Raw genomic sequence first — 18,164 nt, forward strand, 5'->3', positions numbered from 1 at the left:
GGCCCCAGCGCCCCCAGTGAACATCACCAGCCCGAGCCCGCTGCCCTAGCTGGGCCTCGCGAATTGCCTGGGCCCTGCCCGGGGATGGGGGCTCGAGGGAGGGGAGAGGTCCAGGACCCAGGGAGCCCAGGCGTGTGGCGGAGTCGGAGTGTGGGGTCTCGCTGCCCCACCCGCCCGCCTGCCCGCCCGCCCGCTCCTGGGTTCTGGTATCCACCCACCCAGCCCCCACCCTCCAGTCCCCAGGCGCCAGGCCCCGGTCCCGCCCTCACCGCACGCCCCCCCCCCCACCCCCCACCCTCCGTGCGGGTGCCGGTGTGGGTGGTGTGTCAGGCAAGGTGCAAAGCTGGGGCGTGGCTTCCAGCCGGTGCAGTGGGATCTGGCCGGGTGCGGGGAGCGGGGAGCGGGGAGCGGGCCCCTCGTGAAGTGCCGTGGGGTGTGCGGGCTCGGGGGGCGGGGCCGGGCGGGGAGGGGCCGGGCCAGGCCAGGCCGCTTTGGTGGCCCGGGAGGGGCGGAGGGATCAGTGGCTGGGATGTGTTTGGCCCCAGCAGCCGCGCTCCCTGGGGAGAGAGGGACCCAGGGAGGGAGGGGGGAGGCGCGGCGGGCGCCAAAGGAGAGGTCAAGGAGGCCAAAGGCCAAAGGCCAAAGGCCAAAAGCAAAAAAGCCTACAGCACCCGGTATTCCCAGGCGGTCTCCCATCCAAGTACTAACCAGGCCCGACCCTGCTTAGCTTCCGAGATCAGACGAGATCGGGCGCGTTCAGGGTGGTATGGCCGTAGACGCCGGCGGCTGCCGCTGGGCGCCTCAAGAGCCTGCTGCACGCGTCCCAGGCCCAGCGGGTGCCGCGCTTCACCCGTGCACGCACCTGTCTGTCTGCCTGCCTGCCTGCCTGCCTGCCTGCCTGCCGCCGCCCTCCGCCGCGGGCCCCGGGCGGGTGGCGGAGGCCGCGCAAGAGGACCCTGGCAAGGCGCTGTGGCGCAAGCCCCGGCGTTCTCCGATCCCGGGACTCTTGCAGGCCGCTCCCGGCTTGGCCCCACGCCCGCCTCCGCTTCCATCCGGCACGGCACCGCACCGCACCTCACCGCACTAGGTCGGGCTACTCACTGGCAAGAGGGTGGAAGCGAGCGTGGGGCATCCGGCCGGCCGTGCCTTCCGGGGCCCGCCCCGCCGGGGTGTCCGCGCCTCCTCCCCAGCCCCAGGGCGAGCGCAGCCAGCCACCCGGCCTTCCCGTCCCGTCTGCCCCACCTGATGCAAACCCACCCGGGAGGCCCCAGCGCCCCCAGTGAACATCACCAGCCCGAGCCCGCTGCCCTAGCTGGGCCTCGCGAATTGCCTGGGCCCTGCCCGGGGATGGGGGCTCGAGGGAGGGGAGAGGTCCAGGACCCAGGGAGCCCAGGCGTGTGACGGAGTCGGAGTGTGGGGTCTCGCTGCCCCACCCGCCCGCCCGCCCGCTCCTGGGTTCTGGTATCCACCCACCCAGCCCCCACCCTCCAGTCCCCAGGCGCCAGGCCCCGGTCCCGCCCTCACCGCACGCCCCCCCCCCACCCCCCACCCTCCGTGCGGGTGCCGGTGTGGGTGGTGTGTCAGGCAAGGTGCAAAGCTGGGGCGTGGCTTCCAGCCGGTGCAGTGGGATCTGGCCGGGTGCGGGGAGCGGGGAGCGGGGAGCGGGCCCCTCGTGAAGTGCCGTGGGGTGTGCGGGCTCGGGGGGCGGGGCCGGGCGGGGAGGGGCCGGGCCAGGCCAGGCCGCTTTGGTGGCCCGGGAGGGGCGGAGGGATCAGTGGCTGGGATGTGTTTGGCCCCAGCAGCCGCGCTCCCTGGGGAGAGAGGGACCCAGGGAGGGAGGGGGGAGGCGCGGCGGGCGCCAAAGGAGAGGTCAAGGAGGCCAAAGGCCAAAGGCCAAAGGCCAAAAGCAAAAAAGCCTACAGCACCCGGTATTCTCGCTGCCCCGCCCGCCCGCTCCCGGGTTCTGGTGTTTACCCACCCATCCCCCACCCTCCAGTCCCCAGGCGCCAGCCCCTGGTCCCGCTCTCAACGCACTCCTCCTCTTGGTGAGTGCAGATTTGGGTGGTGTGTCAGGAAAGGTGCAAAGCTGGGGCGTGGCTTGCAGCCAGTGCAGTCGGATTTGGCAAGGTGCGGAGAGCGGGGAGCGTGCCCCTTGTGAAGTGCCGTGGTGTGTGTGCGCTTGGGGGGCGGGGCGGGGCGGGGCCAGGCCAGGCAAGGACGCTGTGCTGGCCCGGGTGGGGCTGAGGGGGCATTGGCTGCGTTGTGTTTGGCTCCAGCATCCGCGCTCCTTGGGGAGAGAGCGACATATGGAGGTAGGGGTGAGGGGCGTTCGGTGCCCAAGGAGAAGTAAAGGAGGCCAAGCAGTCCCTTGCTTGTAATTCTTTCTGTGATTCTTCCCCGTTTCTCCTGGCTCTTCTGGTCTTTTGGCGCAGCCTCGCCCTGGGCTGTGCGGTCAGAACTAGAGCCAGGACCTGCATGCCAACGGGTCCTCTCCCCCCGGGGTGGTGGGCATTCTGGTGTCCTGAGCTGGTGTAGGAATGGTGAAGTCTTGGCCTCATCAGGGACAAAGGGCACTCATCATCAGATCAATAGTAGCATGCTTTATGAGCTCTACTGTATTTTATAAACATATACACCATCTGTACTTGCCCCCATTAGATGCCTATGACATCACCTCCTCCTTCAAGATGTAGGGTCTGTCGCTTTTTCCACCCTACTAAATCTGGTCTGGCTTATGATTGTTCTGACCAGTAGAGAATGGTAGTGTTATGTCCGGAATTCGTGATCCCCAAAGACCACCAGGGAGCCGAGTCCGATGCAAAAGCGAAGAGTCTTTATTGGAGCTAGCTCGAGCTCCATCTCCTACCTGCATCGAGGAAGTGGTGAGATACTGGAGAGAGACAGAGAGTTTCAAAAGCACAAAGGTTTTATAGGGATCATGGCCTTAGCCGATTGGCTGGGGAAGGGTCGTGGACTCAGCCGATTGGCTGCCAAAGTGCGGTCCCAGATCAGCAATTATCAGAGTCACCTGGAACTTGTTAAAAATGCAAATGTTGGGCCTGGTGGTCACAGACCCACTGAATCAGAAACTCTGGGGGTGGGGCTCAGCAATCTGTGCTTGAACAAGTCTTCCAGGAGATTCTGATGCACCTGAAGTTTAAGAACCACTGTGTCTGAGGATCTGTAACATGTTCGGCCTCAGTGTATACAGAACGTTTCTCACTGGTCACCTATTAACCATTGGCTGTCAGCCTTGCTGTGCTATATAAATGCCTAGCATCAAACACCATCCCCAGAGACTCTGATGAATTGGTTTGGGGAGGGGTAAAATGCTCCCAGGTCATTCTAAGCCTCCACAGGGTTGAGGGCTCCTGCCTCTGGCCCCTACCTGAGAGAAGCCCTCCCTCTTCTACTCACACTTTCCATGCCTCTCACACTCCCCTTCCTCCCACCTCAGACTTTGGAAGAATGCCTCAATCGGTAGCCTGCTTTCTTAGAAAACGTAAGTTACTTAAGGGGAGGAGGCGTGTTCTGAGGGTTGGGCAGGAACTTCTTTCTGCGGCCATGTCGGGGACATAGTCACTAGTCAGCCGGCCTAGGTGTGCTCTTTCAGTAGCCGTGATGCTTAAGCAATTCTGGGCCTGCCTTTTAAGAGGACTGGATGTTTTTGATTTCTCTCTCAGAAGTCTTGCTCCGGTTTTTGCTGCCACTGGGAATCCAGACTCTGCTCATGAGAACGGGGAGCCCCACAGAGAGGTCTCGTTCACGCTCTGTGGTCAAATGGCCAGCCGGCTCCCAGCTAGCCAGCAGCAGCCCCTGCTGCCTGTATGTGAGGGAGACATCTAGGATGCCCCGTCAGCTGAGCCTTAAGAGGACAGCTGTTTCATTTGATGGCATTTGATGGCCATTTGGTGGCAGCAGCTGTAGAAACTCTAAGTCTTTACCACCCACATGAACCCAGAGAATGCGCAGAATTATGAGAGATAATAATAATAAATTGCTTTAAACCACCAAGTTTTGAGAGTGTTTGTTTCACGACCATCTTACATCAGACTGATTCTATAATTATTTCTTTAAACCACATGTGACCTCAAAATAGATAAGTCCCTTAAGGGCCTCAACGATGTCCATCATTGTTGGTTCTTGTACTTGAGTGAAGTACAGTAGGTGGCATATTCATTCCACCAGAAACGCTTATCGAGGGGCACCTGGGCTTCTCGGTGGGTTGAGTGTCTGACTTCGTCTCAGGCCATGGTGTCGCCTGCCATCAGTGATTGGACTCCCGAATTCGGCTCACTGCTGTAAGGGCAGAGCCTGCCTGAGATCCTCTGTCCCCCCATCCCCCTTTATGCTTTCAAAGAAACATTAAAAAAAAAAAGTGCTTCTTGAGCCGGTACTATTGTTAGAGTAGGCAGTTGTAGGATGCCTGGAGGCCAGCACAAGAGGAAGTTCTGGCCAGCTATCAGGAAAATCAGAATCAGAAGCCATTCCTGGCAGTACTCTAAAACAAAGCCACAAGAGGCTGGATCAGACCAGACAGGCCCAAGATGGCGTGTGCCATGACAGAAAACCCTTGACCAAATAGGGAAGAAAAGGCACAAAACCCTGCTTCCAAGAAGTCTAGTTCCCAAGTAGTGAATATTTTACCCTTTGTCGATAAAACAGAGAAACCCGAACCCCAGGGCACACAGCTCTCTCTCTCTCTCTCTCTCTCTCTCTCTCTCTCTCTCTCTCCCTCTCTCTCTCTCAGTACCCAGTCTCACATCTAAAGGGTATACTTTCACTTTCATAAACTTTCTTATTTGTACCACTCATCCACCGTGTTGGACCTCTCCTGGAATTCTTTTTTGTGAGGAGACCAAAAGCCTTCAGCGACATCTTTGGATTGGGCTAGGTTGAGGCCTCAGGGCCCGCAGTCTTCCCAGTTTATGCAGCCACGTTATGTGTCAGGCTTAGGCGAGGTATTATTGTGTCAACTATGTACGTGAAAGCCCCTGATGTACCAGCGGGCACGGACACTCACCCGATAAGGAAAGCACAAACAAGGACACGTCAAGTCACAGAAAGGGTTGTTCATGCACTATTTTTTGAGCCTCTACTGCATGCCCAGCACTGGACTGCCAACTCAGTGACATCTCACTGTATGATTAAACTCGGCTTCTTACACAGCGCACAGAGCAGAAGGTAAGACCAGCCACAGAACACCCTGGGAAGGGTGTAGGAAGTTCACGAACCAGTCTCAAAGTCGTCTGTGGGGGTGCAGTTGAGAGAAGGCCTTGGTCTGGGTCATCTCTTGGCACTCACCACTTACGATGCCCACGTAGTGAAGGATCTCAGTTCTGTAGGGAGATTAATCGGGTGGCAGTCGCCTGTTTTAAGTGGTCAGACATAGAGAGGTCTGTCTGAAGAGCCTGACAGCTTGCTGTGAAAATCTTCCCCTTTTTAAAGGGATTTCACCCGTTTGGGGCCCCTGTAGACCTCCTCTGGTTTTGCTTCTTATCAGTTCTGGGGTGTCAGCGGATGCTGCCAGCTGGTACCTTAAACTGTTCGTGTCACTGCTTGACACAGGCCCCTGCTTGACGTGAGAAACTCCATTTTGCTCTCTACAGGTGACGTGGGGCCTATGCACAATTTTGTGACTCCAGTTTGGACCGGTTGTCTTGTTTTCAACCCTTCGTTTAGAGACCACAGTAAAGGCTCTGGTCTATGCTTCCTTCCTCTCTGTTTGCCTCCTGACCTGTTCTGGTGCTTTTCTATGTGGCCCCCTCATGGCACGGCCCCTCCTCTTGGGTTCTGTAAGAAACAAATTCTATTGTCAATGGCAGTCATCCCCTGAGCTGTTGGCCTCACTGTAACTGAAATTTTCTATTAATACACTATATTTTAGGGGCGCCTCGGGGGCTTAGTCAGTGAAGCGTCAGACTCTTGGTTTTGGTTCAGGTCATGGTCTCATGGTAGGTGGGATTGAGCACTGCGCTGGGCTCTGTGCTGACAGCCTGGAGCCTGCTTGGGATTTCTCTCTCTCTCTCTCTCTCTGCCCTTCCTCCCACCTCAGCTTTCTCTCTTTCTCTGTCTCTCAAAATATAAATGAATAAACATTAAACAATTAATATATATATATATATATATATATATGCACTATATTTTAAAACAGCCCTGAATGACAAGACACTTCACAGGCACTTTGAAGAGTGAACAAGAGTGAACAAATAAAGAATGGATGAACACTGTACTTTTCAAACAACAGGCCAGGATGGAGTCACTTATATGAAACCCCGAAAGACTCATCACCACAAGACTGATCATCTTCAACCCAACTTCAGTTTCAGCCTCTCTCCCGGGAGTGGAATTTTGAACCAACCACATGGGCTGGAATTCTCCAGATCAGCACTAGAGAGGTAATCTGCATGATGAGACCTCCCTGATCTTTCCCCTAAGGGAAGGGGACCTTGCCTCAAAGACTCCTTTCTTTGCTTTTGCTAATAACCAACTTGTTGTACCTCAGTTCTGCCTATAAAAGGCTTCCATGTGGTGTGGTTTCCTTCTCTTTGTTAGGTGGCATGCTGTCCACTTCGTGAATCATGGAATAAAACCAATTAGACTTTTATTTTTGTAATGCTTATTTATTTTGGAGTGAGAGAGAAATGTAGAATCTGAAGCAGGTTCCAAGCTGTGAGCTGTCCACACAGGGCCTGATGCAGGGCTCGAACTCACAAACTGTGAGATCATGACCCGAGCCAAAGTCGGACGCCCAACCGACTGAGCCACCCAGGCACTCCACCGATTAGGCTTTTAAAGTTACTCGTTTGAATTTTTGTTCTTTAACCCAATATTCTCAACAAGTTTTTATATTTTAGTCTATATTAGATTTCCTTTTCTCCATAAAATTACAGGTTCCGTAAAGTGGAGGACATATAAAACTTTGTATGGAGGGGCGCCTGGGTGGCTCAGTCAGTCGAGCAGCCGACTTCGGCTCAGGTCGTGATCTCAGGGCAGGTCATGATCTCAAGGCTTGTGAGTTCGAGCCCCACGTTGGGCTCTGCGCTGACAGCTCAGACCCTGGAGCCGCTTCTGATTCTGTGTCTCCCTCTCTCTCTCTGCCCCTCCCCCACCCACGCTCTGTCTCTGTCTCTCAAAAATAAATGAACATTAAAAAGAATTAACAACAACAACAACAACAACAACAAAATCTTTGTATGGAAAAGACCAGAACTTGGGAGATTCTCCCTGCACTGAGCACCCAGGATGAAGACTGACTCAGACTCTGCCTTTGTACTGAAAATGGAATTTGGTTGATTTTTTTTTTTTTTGAAAAATTAAGCTATTAAAAACAAGACAACCAGTCCAAAAATGGAGTCACTTATGCTAAGCCCTATATCACCAAACTAGGATTTAATTACAGTTTTGGCTCTCTCAGAAATGAAATCTTAAACCATTCAATTAAGAATCACCCCACCAGCTTGGTGAAGTCTTGGCGTGGTGATGGGGTTCATGGGGCCTGGAGCTGATGGCCAAGAAAGAATTTTTTTCTTTTTCTTTTAATGTATTTTTTGGTACTTATTTTTGAGACAGAGAGAAAGCACAAGTCAGGGGAGAGGCAGAGAGAGGACACAGGGTCTGAAGCGGGCTCCACGCTGACAGCAGAGAGCCCAATGTGGGGCTGGAACTCACAAACTGTGAGATGGTGACCTGAGTGGAAGTCAGATGCTTAGCTGACTGAGCCACCCAGGTGCCCCCAAAAAGAATTCTTGAACACAGACGATGTTGGTGCAAAAAGGTGATTTTATTAAAGCGCGGGGACAGAGCCAGTGGGCAGAAAGAGCTGAACTGGGGTTTGTGAAGAATGGTTGGATTTATACTATGGAGCTGGGGACAAAAAGTTAAAAGAGAGGCCTCCGGAGGGACTTTGATATGCTAAAGAGGACCCCTAAGGTACCTGAGGCCTTGCGAAAGTCAAGCTGAGGTTGTTTTTCTCTCTAGCAAAGCATTAACGGTAGGGAGTTCCTGGAGTCAAGTCGTACTCGGCCTGCCTCGAATATCTGTCAATGGGCTGCAGGTTATAAGGAAATTGAATGTTACCTGCCATTTCCTTCTTGCTTTTGTTCCCCACATCACTGTGGAGGGGGTGTGGTTGGGGTTACAGGAAACGGAGTCTACAGGTTTCTGGAAATTAGGCTATTGATAACGCTGCCTTTCTCCTGTAATTTACTAAGACATTTGCAGGCTGATGGAGACACTTGTCCCGAAGGACTGTGATCTCTATCAGTTAACCATTTGTTTTGTTGTGTTTTGTTTTTTTCCTTTGTCTTCAGGCAGCCAGGTGTGCTTGAGGCACGTCTCACGCGTCCCACCTGGGGGAGGGCTTGTATTTTGCCCTGCCTGCCTCTTGCTCCCTCATCAAGCTCTAGTTAGGTAATCTTTCGAAGCCCCTATCATCACCTAGAAGAAAGTAACCTTGTCATAACTGATATGGGCAGCAAAGGCAGAAAAGAATGTAGATGAAATTAAATTTCCTTATACCCTGCAGCCCATTGACAAATCCTTGATGCCGGCAGAGTGAAACATTTCTCTGGGAACTCCAGACTGTTTTACCGTTAATGCTTTGCTAGGGGGGAAAACAACTTTTGCTTCACAATAGCTAGGCTTCTGGATTCTGTAAGTCTTCTTTAACTTATAAAAGTCCTTCTGGAAACGTCTCCTAGTCTTGACCTCCCCCAACGCCCAAGTATATCATCAGTCTCTCCTTACAATCCCAGGGCAGCTCTTTCTGCCCCTAAGTTCTGTCTCCATGCTTTAATAAAACCACCTCTTTGCACCAACACTCTGCCTGCTTAAAGTATTATATTTGTCAATAGGCTGCAGGTTATAAGGAAATTTAATTTTAGCTACATTCCTTTCTGCCTTTGCTGCCCATATCAGTGAACATATAGTGTAATATTGGTTTCAGGAGGAGAATTTAGTGATGCATCGCTTCACATATAATTTTCATATAATACCCTGTGCTCATCACAACACCTTAATACCCATCACGCATTTAGCCCATCCCCCACTCACCTCCCTCCATCAACCCCCAGTTTGTTCTTTATCATTAAGAGTCTCTTGGGGACGCCTGGGTGGCACAGTCAGTTAAGGTGTCTTCAGCTCAGGTCATGATCTCGCTGTTCATGAGTTTGAGCCCTGTGTTGGGCTCTGTGCTGACAGGTCGGAGCCTGGAGCCTGCCTCGGATTCTGTGTCTCCCTCTCTCTCTCTCTGCCCGTCCCCTGCTTGTGTTCTGTCTCTCTCTCAAAAAACAGATACGCATAACAACAACAACAAACGTCTCTTATGGTTTGCTTCTCTCTCTTTTAATTCCCCTTCCCATAGGAGAGCTTCCCCTGCTGGCCTCCTGACTCCATTCTGTTGTTACAGCAAATGTTCGGCATCCAGCACAAGCTCGTCCAGCGACAAGCATGCAGGGAATCAGAACGGACTGTTTCTTTTGCACTGGTGTTGGCTCAGTGGAGTCACCTCCAAAGGCTGAACGTTGGGCTGGAGTTTTACTGATTTTTTACATATACGTGCTTCCGGGTTGGGAGGACTAGTTTAGCGAAGTTTCTGGTTCCTGGCTGCTGGCCCATGCAAGAGGCAAGCAAGATTGCAGAAACTAAAACCATGCGGGGGGAGTACCTGGCCTCAGACATCTGGCTGCCCTTTTTTGTTTGCATTTATCAGCTTTCCTCCGCATTGTATGAGGGTTTTTTTTTTCCCTTAAAGTTTTTATTTATTTATTTTTGAGAGAGAGAGAGTGAGTGCAAGTGGGGTAGGAACAGAGAGAGAGAGAGAGAGAGAGAGAGAGAATCCCAAGCAGGCTCCACGCTGTCAGTGCAGAGCCCAATGCGGGGCTAAAACCCACAAGCTGATCATGACCTAAGCTGAAGTCAGAGGCTTAGCCCACTGAGCCACATGGGTGTCTCTATATGAGGTTTTTTTAAATTAATTTTTACCCAAGTTACATCACATTCAACGAGATGGCCTGTTTTCTAGGTTATTTCACTCAAATCTGCAGATATTATCAGGGAGAGAGTCAGTTTAGCATATTTCAAACCAGCTTTATCTTTGGGAGAGAGAGTGTGTGTGTGTGTGTGTGGGGGGGGGGGAAACAAAATGTCCCTGAAAGATATTAGCTCCAGATTTATTTAGAAAGAAAAATGAGAGGGGCACCTGGGTGGCTCAGTGCCTTAAGCATCCAACTCTTGGTTTTGTCTCAGGTCACGATCTCATGGTTTGTGAGTTCCAGTTCCTGCTTGGGATTCTGTCTCTCCCTGTCTCTGCCCCTGCCCCACTCACTCTCTGTGTCTCTCTCAAAATAAATAAATAAATTTAAAAAGAAAGAAAGAAAGAAAGAAAGAAAGAAAGAAAGAAAGAAAGAGGGGTGCCTGGGTGGCTGTCGGTTGAGTGCTTGACTTCAGCTCGGGTCATGATTCACAGTTCATGGGTTCGAGCCCCGCGTCAGACTCTGACAGCTCAGAGTCTGGAGCCTGCTTGGGAGCCTGTGGCTCCCTCTCTCTCTGCCCCTCCCCGGCTCGTGCTGTGTCTGTCTGTCTCTCTCTCTCTCAAAAATGAAAAAACATTAAAACTGAATACAAAATTAAAATTGAAAAAAGAAAGAAAAATGAGAAAAAGATAAAGGGACAGAATAAAGAAAAAAGAAAAGTGAAGGGGCAGGGGAAAGAGTAGAGAAAAAAAAATAGATAAAAAACCCAAAAAGGATAAAACTAATTGTGGTCAGATTCCCTCTGGTTACAAAAAGCATCTTTCTGAGCTAAAATGACCAGAAACTTAGGTCCGGCCATGGTCTTACAAGGGTGCTTGGCATCCCCTAACAATGGCTGTGTGATACTGTGATTTATAATAAGAAATATGCAATTTGGTCTTCCTCTGTCCTTGTTGCAGGGTTCTCGCCTCAGTACCCGGGATTTGTTTTCTTGCTGTGTGGAAGAATGAAGAGATGGGCACAAAATGAGTAGCAGGCAAAAGTCTGTTAGAGTAGCATGAAAGCTGTCTTTACAGAGAGGGGGCATTTGAAAGTGAATACCAGCCACTATAGGCAAGGGTCCTTGTTTTCTAAGGTTCTGGCCAGCCCTCCCTTCCCTTCCCCCCTGTTGCTTCTCAGGTTCTATCCTTACTGGCTGGATAACTCTAGGTGCCAGGTTGCCCATTCCTGATTGGCTCAACTCCATTGTGGGAGGAGTCAGGCTGATCATACTGTCCTTCCTATAACACAAGTCTTATGGTTTACTTTTTTTAGTTAGGTAGTTTGTTAAATTCCTGAGGGAGCCTAGGTGGTATCTGTTACATTCTGAAGAGGGATCTTATGCCCGAGGGGGTTTGCTATGGTCAAACACTCCCAGCATCGTTCCAAAATATGTGTTTTTTTCCCACCCAGGGACCTCAAGTCCTAACCTTTCCCTCTCTGCCTATTTTATCCTATCTTTTCCCTCTCGTATCCAACGCCCGTCAGGGAGCTCCTAAAACTCTTGAAATTTCCTAAGTGAGGAAAGCATTAAAGTGGTCTTTTATTATTCATAAGATGTCCCTTTCAATGACACCAGAATATATAGTGATAAGATGGCTTTGGGGAAAAGCCCCAAGGGATAGGGGCTGGTTGCCATGGGAACGGCATCAGGATCAGAGGGGTGGGGAAGGCAGCGGGGCTGGGAGTTGAGTTCGACCCACAATGGCCAATGATTTAATCGGTCATGCCTATGTAATGGAGCCTTCACGGAACCCCAGCAGGATGGGGTTTGGAGAGCTTTAGGTCTGGTGAACTTGTGGAGATTTGGGGAGAGTGGCACGGGACGCTCTGGGTCTTTCCCCCCCATACCTTGCCCGCCGCGTCTTTTCCATCTGGCTATTCCTGAGTAATATTGTTGGAGTAGGCAACTAACACCTAATACCTGAAGGTCAGCAATGAGGAGGTCCCGGTTGGCTATAGGCAAGGTCAGAGACCTGTGCTGGCAGTACTTCCCGAGAAGACAGGTCAAGATGGCAGGTGCCGTGACAGGAGCCCTCTGACTAAAATGGGAAGAAAGAAGCATGAAACCCTGCTACGGGCCCCAAGTAATGCATCTTCTGCCCCTAGTTAACAATTGCTGATCCAAGATAGAAACCCAAACCTCGGGACGCAGTTCTGTCTCTTACGTTCTCCGCTCTCATCTCTCAAGAGTGTACCTTTTGTCGTAATGAACTTTCCCACTTGTGTCACTTGTGTGCTGTGCCGCTTGTCTGTCCTTGAATTCATTCTCATGACAACACCAAGAAACTTCAGGTTCTCGAGGTCCAGTTGGGTGGAGGCCCCAGAACCTGGATTCTCCCCAGTTCGACCAGTAACAATATCCTTTTATAATAAACTGGCAATCTAGTAAGTAAACTGTGATTTCCAGAATTCTGTGACCTGCTCTAGCAAATGAACTGAACCAAAAGACGGGGGGTTTGTGGTAACCTCCAATCTATAGCCAATCCGTCAGAAGCACCATGGAAACAACAACCTTGGACTTGCTGTGGGCATCTGAAGGGGCAGGCACAATTTATAGAACTAAGTCCTTTATTTTTTTCTTTAGGTTTATTCATTTATTATTTCTAAAACAGAAAGAGAGAGAGAGAGAGAGAGAGAGAGAGAGAGAGAGAGCACAAGTGGGTGAGTGGCAGAGAGAGAGAGAGAATCGGAAGCAGGCTCCAGCTGTCAGCACAGAGCCCACTGCAGGGCTTGAACTCACAAATCACGAGATCATGACCTGACCTGAAGCCGGAAGCTCAACCAACGGAGCCGTCCAGGCGCCCCATGTGAGACTAGGTCCTTAATATGTGGGATCTGATAACATCAGGTAGATAGGGTCAGAACTGAGTTAGATTATAGGACACCCAGAGAGTGTCACAGAATTGCTTGATGTGTGCAAACTTCCCCATGTCTGATGTCAGAAGTGAAATAGTGTTGTAGTAGAGTATTGAGAGTACAGGAGACATACAAGAATGTGTTTCGTTTTACTTTTACAGGCTCTTTATGAAGTCATTAGCAAGAAATGGACCAGTCACAGCTGGAGATTATCTCCATTGCTATTCTTACTTTTTGGGTTCACAAATAAGGACTCCAAAGAGCTTTCTGTCTACGTGGGTTATTGGCAATTGTTATTTCCTTTATTAGAAATTAAAATCTGTGTGATGTTTCAGTAGTTTGTTTTCACTTCCAGTTTGAAAATCTATAATATTGTTTGGCTTTTAAAGAGCCCCAATGACTAACCTTAAACTATTCAATTCATTTTTTTTTTTTAATTACGAATGATCGGTCTCAAAATGATGCTATAACTCAACGGACCTCATGATACTATAAGAAATGTTCTGTTGCATAAGACAAAATAAGGTACGTTATTAATACCTTAATAAAGCTAAGTGGAAGCATTATTAAAGCTTTATTAAAGCTTTTATTTAATATTAAATGTTAATCATATTTCCCTCAATAGGATTACCAGCACATTTCTCATCAGAAACCTTAGAGGCCAGAAGGAAAAATGAATGTCAACCAAGAATCCTATATCCTGCAAACTATCCTTCAAAAACGAGGGAGAAATGAAGACATTCCCAGATAAACAAAAGCCTGCCCTGTGAGAAATGCTAAAGGAAGTCATCCAGATTGAGGTGAAAGGAGGAACACTTGGGTGGCTCCGTCGGTCGAGTATCCCACTCTTGATTTCAACTCAGGTCATGATCCCAGGGTTGTGGGATAAAGCCCCATGCCAGTCTCCACACTGAGTGTGGAGCCTGCTTAAGATTCTCTCTGTCTCTGTCTCTGTCTCTGTCTCTCTCTCTCCCTCTCTCTCTCTCCCTCTGCCCCCTCTCCAACCCTCTTTCTTTCTAAAAATAAATAAACAAACAAATACGTACATACGTACATAAATACATAAAATAAATTAAAGGACACTAGACTTTAGTAATTAGTAACTAGACAGTAGTAGCTTGAAGCCATATGGAGAAGCAAAGTTAAATATGTGGGCACTTATAAAAGCTAGTATTATTGTTACTTTGATTTGGTAATTCTGCACTTTTTCTATGAGATTTAAGAGACGAATGCGTGAGAAAGTATCGTTAGTCTGTTTGGGGACACATAATACATAACGATGTAATTTTGTGACATTAATACCTGAAAGGGGAGGGAGACAGACTTGAATAAGAAAAGAGTTCTTATATGTTGTTGAAGTGAGGCTGTATACATTTAAATTAGACTGTTAGGACTTGAAGATCTTGTTATAGACCGAATGTTTGTGTTTCCTCCTGACAAAGGAAAGCTCTGAATCTGATGGCTTCACAGGTGAATTCTACCAAATGTTTAGACAGGAACTGACACCAATCGTTTTCCAACTCGTCCCAAAAAATGGAAGACAAGGAAACACTTCCTAACTCATTCTATGAGTCCAGCATCCCGATACCAGAGCCAGACAAAGACACTACAAGAAAAAAGTAGAGACCCATATCCCTTATAAACCTTGATGCAAAAATCCTCAATACATATTGGATCTATGGTGAAATTCACCATAGAAAGGAAAGTCAAGTGGAAGCTCAAAAGTATACCCCTGGCCAAGAGAGTAAATGGTGTATCTAGCAGAATGGCAGAGATTAGTGGCATCCTAAGGGGTCTGAAGAAGGCAGGCATTATGTCTGCTTACTTCACCAGTCTGGTCCCCTCAGCACGTGGATGGACGCTGGCGGAGGATTCTAGACCGGGGGTCTGCAGAGTACAGATTGCAGACGCAAACTGGCCAGCTCCTGTTTTTGCATATGGTTTTTACTCTTACAAGTGACTGAGAAAAATCAAAGAATAATATTTTTTTAAAAATTTTTTTTAATGTTTATTTATTTTTGAGACAGAGACAGAGCATGAGCAGGGAAGGGGCAGAGAGAGAGGGAGACACAGAATGTGAAGCAGGCTCCAGGCTCTGAGCTGTCAGCACAGAGCCCGACGCGGGGCTCGAACTCACGGACTGTGAGATCATGACCTGAGCCGAAGTCGGACGCTCAACCGACTGAGCCACCCAGGCGCCCCAAGAATAATATTTTATAACATGTGAAAATTAAGAGAGATTCGTATTCCATCATTAATAAATAAAGCTTCATCCGGACACAGAGGGACACTTGCTCCTGTGTGTACCGTCTGGCTGTTTTGGCACATGACGAATCCCAGCGACCAGGTGATAATGCTACACTGTTTCAAGTGCCTACCACAGTGACCCTGAAAGAATACAGTGTTCGTGTGCATTACCAGACTAGGCAGTCGTCCCAATATTCCCAATTCACAGGAAAGCAACAATCATGAAAGGCAGAAATTTTATTTTATTTTTTAAATTATAACAGTGATTTAAAAAAAATTTTTTTATTTGTTAAAATTTATTTATTTTGAGAGGGGGCAGGGCAGAGAGAGGAGAGAGAGAATCCCAAGCAGGCCCCACACTGGCAGCCTGGAGCGCTATGCGGGGCTTGAACTCCCAAACAGGGAGATCATGACCTGAGTCGAAGGCAAGAGTCGGATGCTAACTGACCAAGCCACCCAGGCGCCCTGAAAAGTAGGAAACTTAAACAGGATATCACAACACAGCCCATTGTGTCTTCATAAAAATAAAAGTTGGAAATGAGGCTGCAACCTCAGTAAGTTGCCAAGCGGCTTGTTATTTTGCCCAGTGAGGAAACCATTCGCTGACGGTGATTTAATTCAACTATGTTTGATCATGGCAGCCAAAGAAATGTGTTCAGAGAATATAAACTGGCTGAAGATTGTTAGCTTTTTTGCTTGGTGAATGGAGAACACCAACTTAATTTCTAGAAATGCACACTGATCCAGCAGAGGGCAGCATCACCCCACAGAGTCAACACCCTTCACCAGAAGGAAACCCCATTTAGAGGAGCTGAAAGTTGATGGTAGGCTCAATTGTCAAGATTTCATAACCAGTGTACTAGCTTTTTTAATCTTCATGAAAAGCCTGTAAGATAGGTGTTATTTTCATCCTTGTTTTACAAGTGAAAAAACTGAAGCTCAGAATGGTGAAGTGACTTTCACAAGGTACTAAGTTTAAGCCGTTTGTCTGACGCCGGGACCTGTACTTTTTCAGTGAAACACAATTACAAAGTGCTTGCTGTGTGCCAGGCGTGGTCTAAACACCTTGCATGTTTTAACTCCTTTAATTCCTCTATGGATCCCAGGATTTAGGTACCATCATCCCCATTTTACAGATGAGGAAACTAAGATAAAGAAAAGTGAACACATTTCCTAAGGTAATTGCACCAGAACTGGGATCTGTACTCATACTGTCCGGCCCGAGTCCCCAAAGGCCATCACGACCCTGGTCCCAGCCTTCTGCTGGTGAGCTCATCATATGATGATAAGCCAGGGTTTCTCAAAGTGGAGGTTAGTGTCACCTAGGAACGTTCTAGAACTGCAGTTTTGAGGCCACACCCCAGACCTCTTAACTCTGAAACTCTGTGGGTAGAGTCCCCTGCTCTGAGTTTAACAAGCCCTCCAAGTGGTTAGAAGCCATGCTAAAGTGAGACACTGGAGTGTTTGATTCTCACTGTGGTCCTCACCCCTACAGTGCCCTCAACACATACAAGTAAACGTGTAACACACCTCTGTCTGTCTGCACGTTGAATAAGGGATGCTCGTGGACATACACAGATTTTATGGGTCGAGGCAAAGGTGCTTGTGTTGAATCTGGCTCTTGGCTTGCTTTTAATTCCCAGGAGCAAGTTTTCTGGATGTGGTCTTTGGATACCTATGTAACAAATTATTACGACAGCAATACCCTTTCTTGTTCCTGCCTCATGGCTGTGTCGCTCTTCTCTCATTATAAAGCTTTTGTCCCCCCCATCCAGGGTGCCTGAGTGGCTCAGTTGGTCAAGTCTCCCACTTCAGCTCAGGTCACGATCTCCTGGTTCGTGGGCTTGAGCCCCACGTTGGGCTCTTTGCTGACAGCTCAGAGCCCAGAGCTTGCTTTGGATTCTGTGTCTCCCTCTCTCTCTGCCCGTCTCCCACTCACGCTTTGTCTCTCTCTCTCAAAAATAAATAAACATTAAAAAAAATTAAAAAAAAAAAAAAAGAACTACAGTGGCCTTCCCACACCCACCCCTTACCCGAGACTAATAAGAAGGAAAGGGAACTGTGAAGAATATAGAAATAGCAGATATAAGGTACAGCCTCCACCACTAATGCCGAGAGAGGGCGCCCAAGGAAGGCCTCCCCACCAGTTGGGAAATGTGACTTGAGCTGGACCCCAGAACTCAGGAGCCCCCTCTCCTGTTCTTGAAATGTGGGTTCCGTTTGCCCTTTCTGTTCCCAGAGGCTGCTCCGAGGACAGCCTTGAGATGCTGAAAACGCCGGCACAGTACATGTGACTGAGCCCAGTCAGAGCCTCTTTGTAAACTTTTAAGATTTGGAGGACAGGTGCAAGGATCCATTTCTCTTGCTGAGCCCAAGACAAGCCTCCTAAGTTCCCTTTGCTCTTATTAAAATTGCTTCTCGCCACCACGGAGTGGCCTGCCTCTGTCTTTAGTCTCGCCCCGCCATCTGCCCGCGGGGGCTGGTGTCAGATCACACGGGGAAAGCTCCTGAAAGGATTGGGAAGCTACACCCCCCCCCACCCTTGGTAGGGAGAGCATAGCCATGGCTCACTGCCTGTGGAGAAGGTGCTGTGGTGCGAAGCTGGAGGAACTTTCTGGAAACTCATCCTCTGTAACCTTTTCTAAATCCACCCTCCGGCATGCTGGGAAAGCTGAGTCTCACTTCACTTACCATGACTTTATTGTATCACCTAAAACTAAGACCAGTTAAATGATGGAATGCCAGACACATCTTTTATGGCGAGACACATCCCGATTTCAGAGATACATCCTGATTCCAGAGATACAGTTTTTTTTAAATTATATTTTTAAAGTTATTTATTTTGAGAGAGCTGGCTCATGTGCCCCTGGCTTGTTCATTTCTGATCTGACTAACCTTGACTTCCCTGCTCTTGGTCTCAGCTTAATCCTAGGCCTGGAAGCCACCCACACAGGGTCACCTTTCTCTTCTTCTGCTCTTCTGTCCTATTGCCAAACAAGAGAAAGTCAGGGAACCTGGAAACCTGGGCCAGTCTGGGCATCAGGT

General features: G+C 49.2%; 1 non-coding gene across 1 annotated transcript; it reads right to left on the bottom strand.

Annotated features, from left to right (window-relative positions):
- Positions 1–659: 659 nt before the first annotated feature.
- LOC128772610 (5S ribosomal RNA) lies at positions 660–778 on the bottom strand. The gene has a single exon (XR_008416782.1). It is a non-coding gene; the product is annotated as a 5S ribosomal RNA (ribosomal RNA).
- Between the last annotated feature and the right edge of the window lie 17,386 nt (positions 779–18,164).

This window comes from Panthera pardus, unplaced genomic scaffold (genome assembly GCF_024362965.1).
Source record: "Panthera pardus isolate Hobbes unplaced genomic scaffold, ASM2436296v1 HiC_scaffold_22, whole genome shotgun sequence".
Lineage (NCBI taxonomy): Eukaryota > Metazoa > Chordata > Mammalia > Carnivora > Felidae > Panthera > Panthera pardus.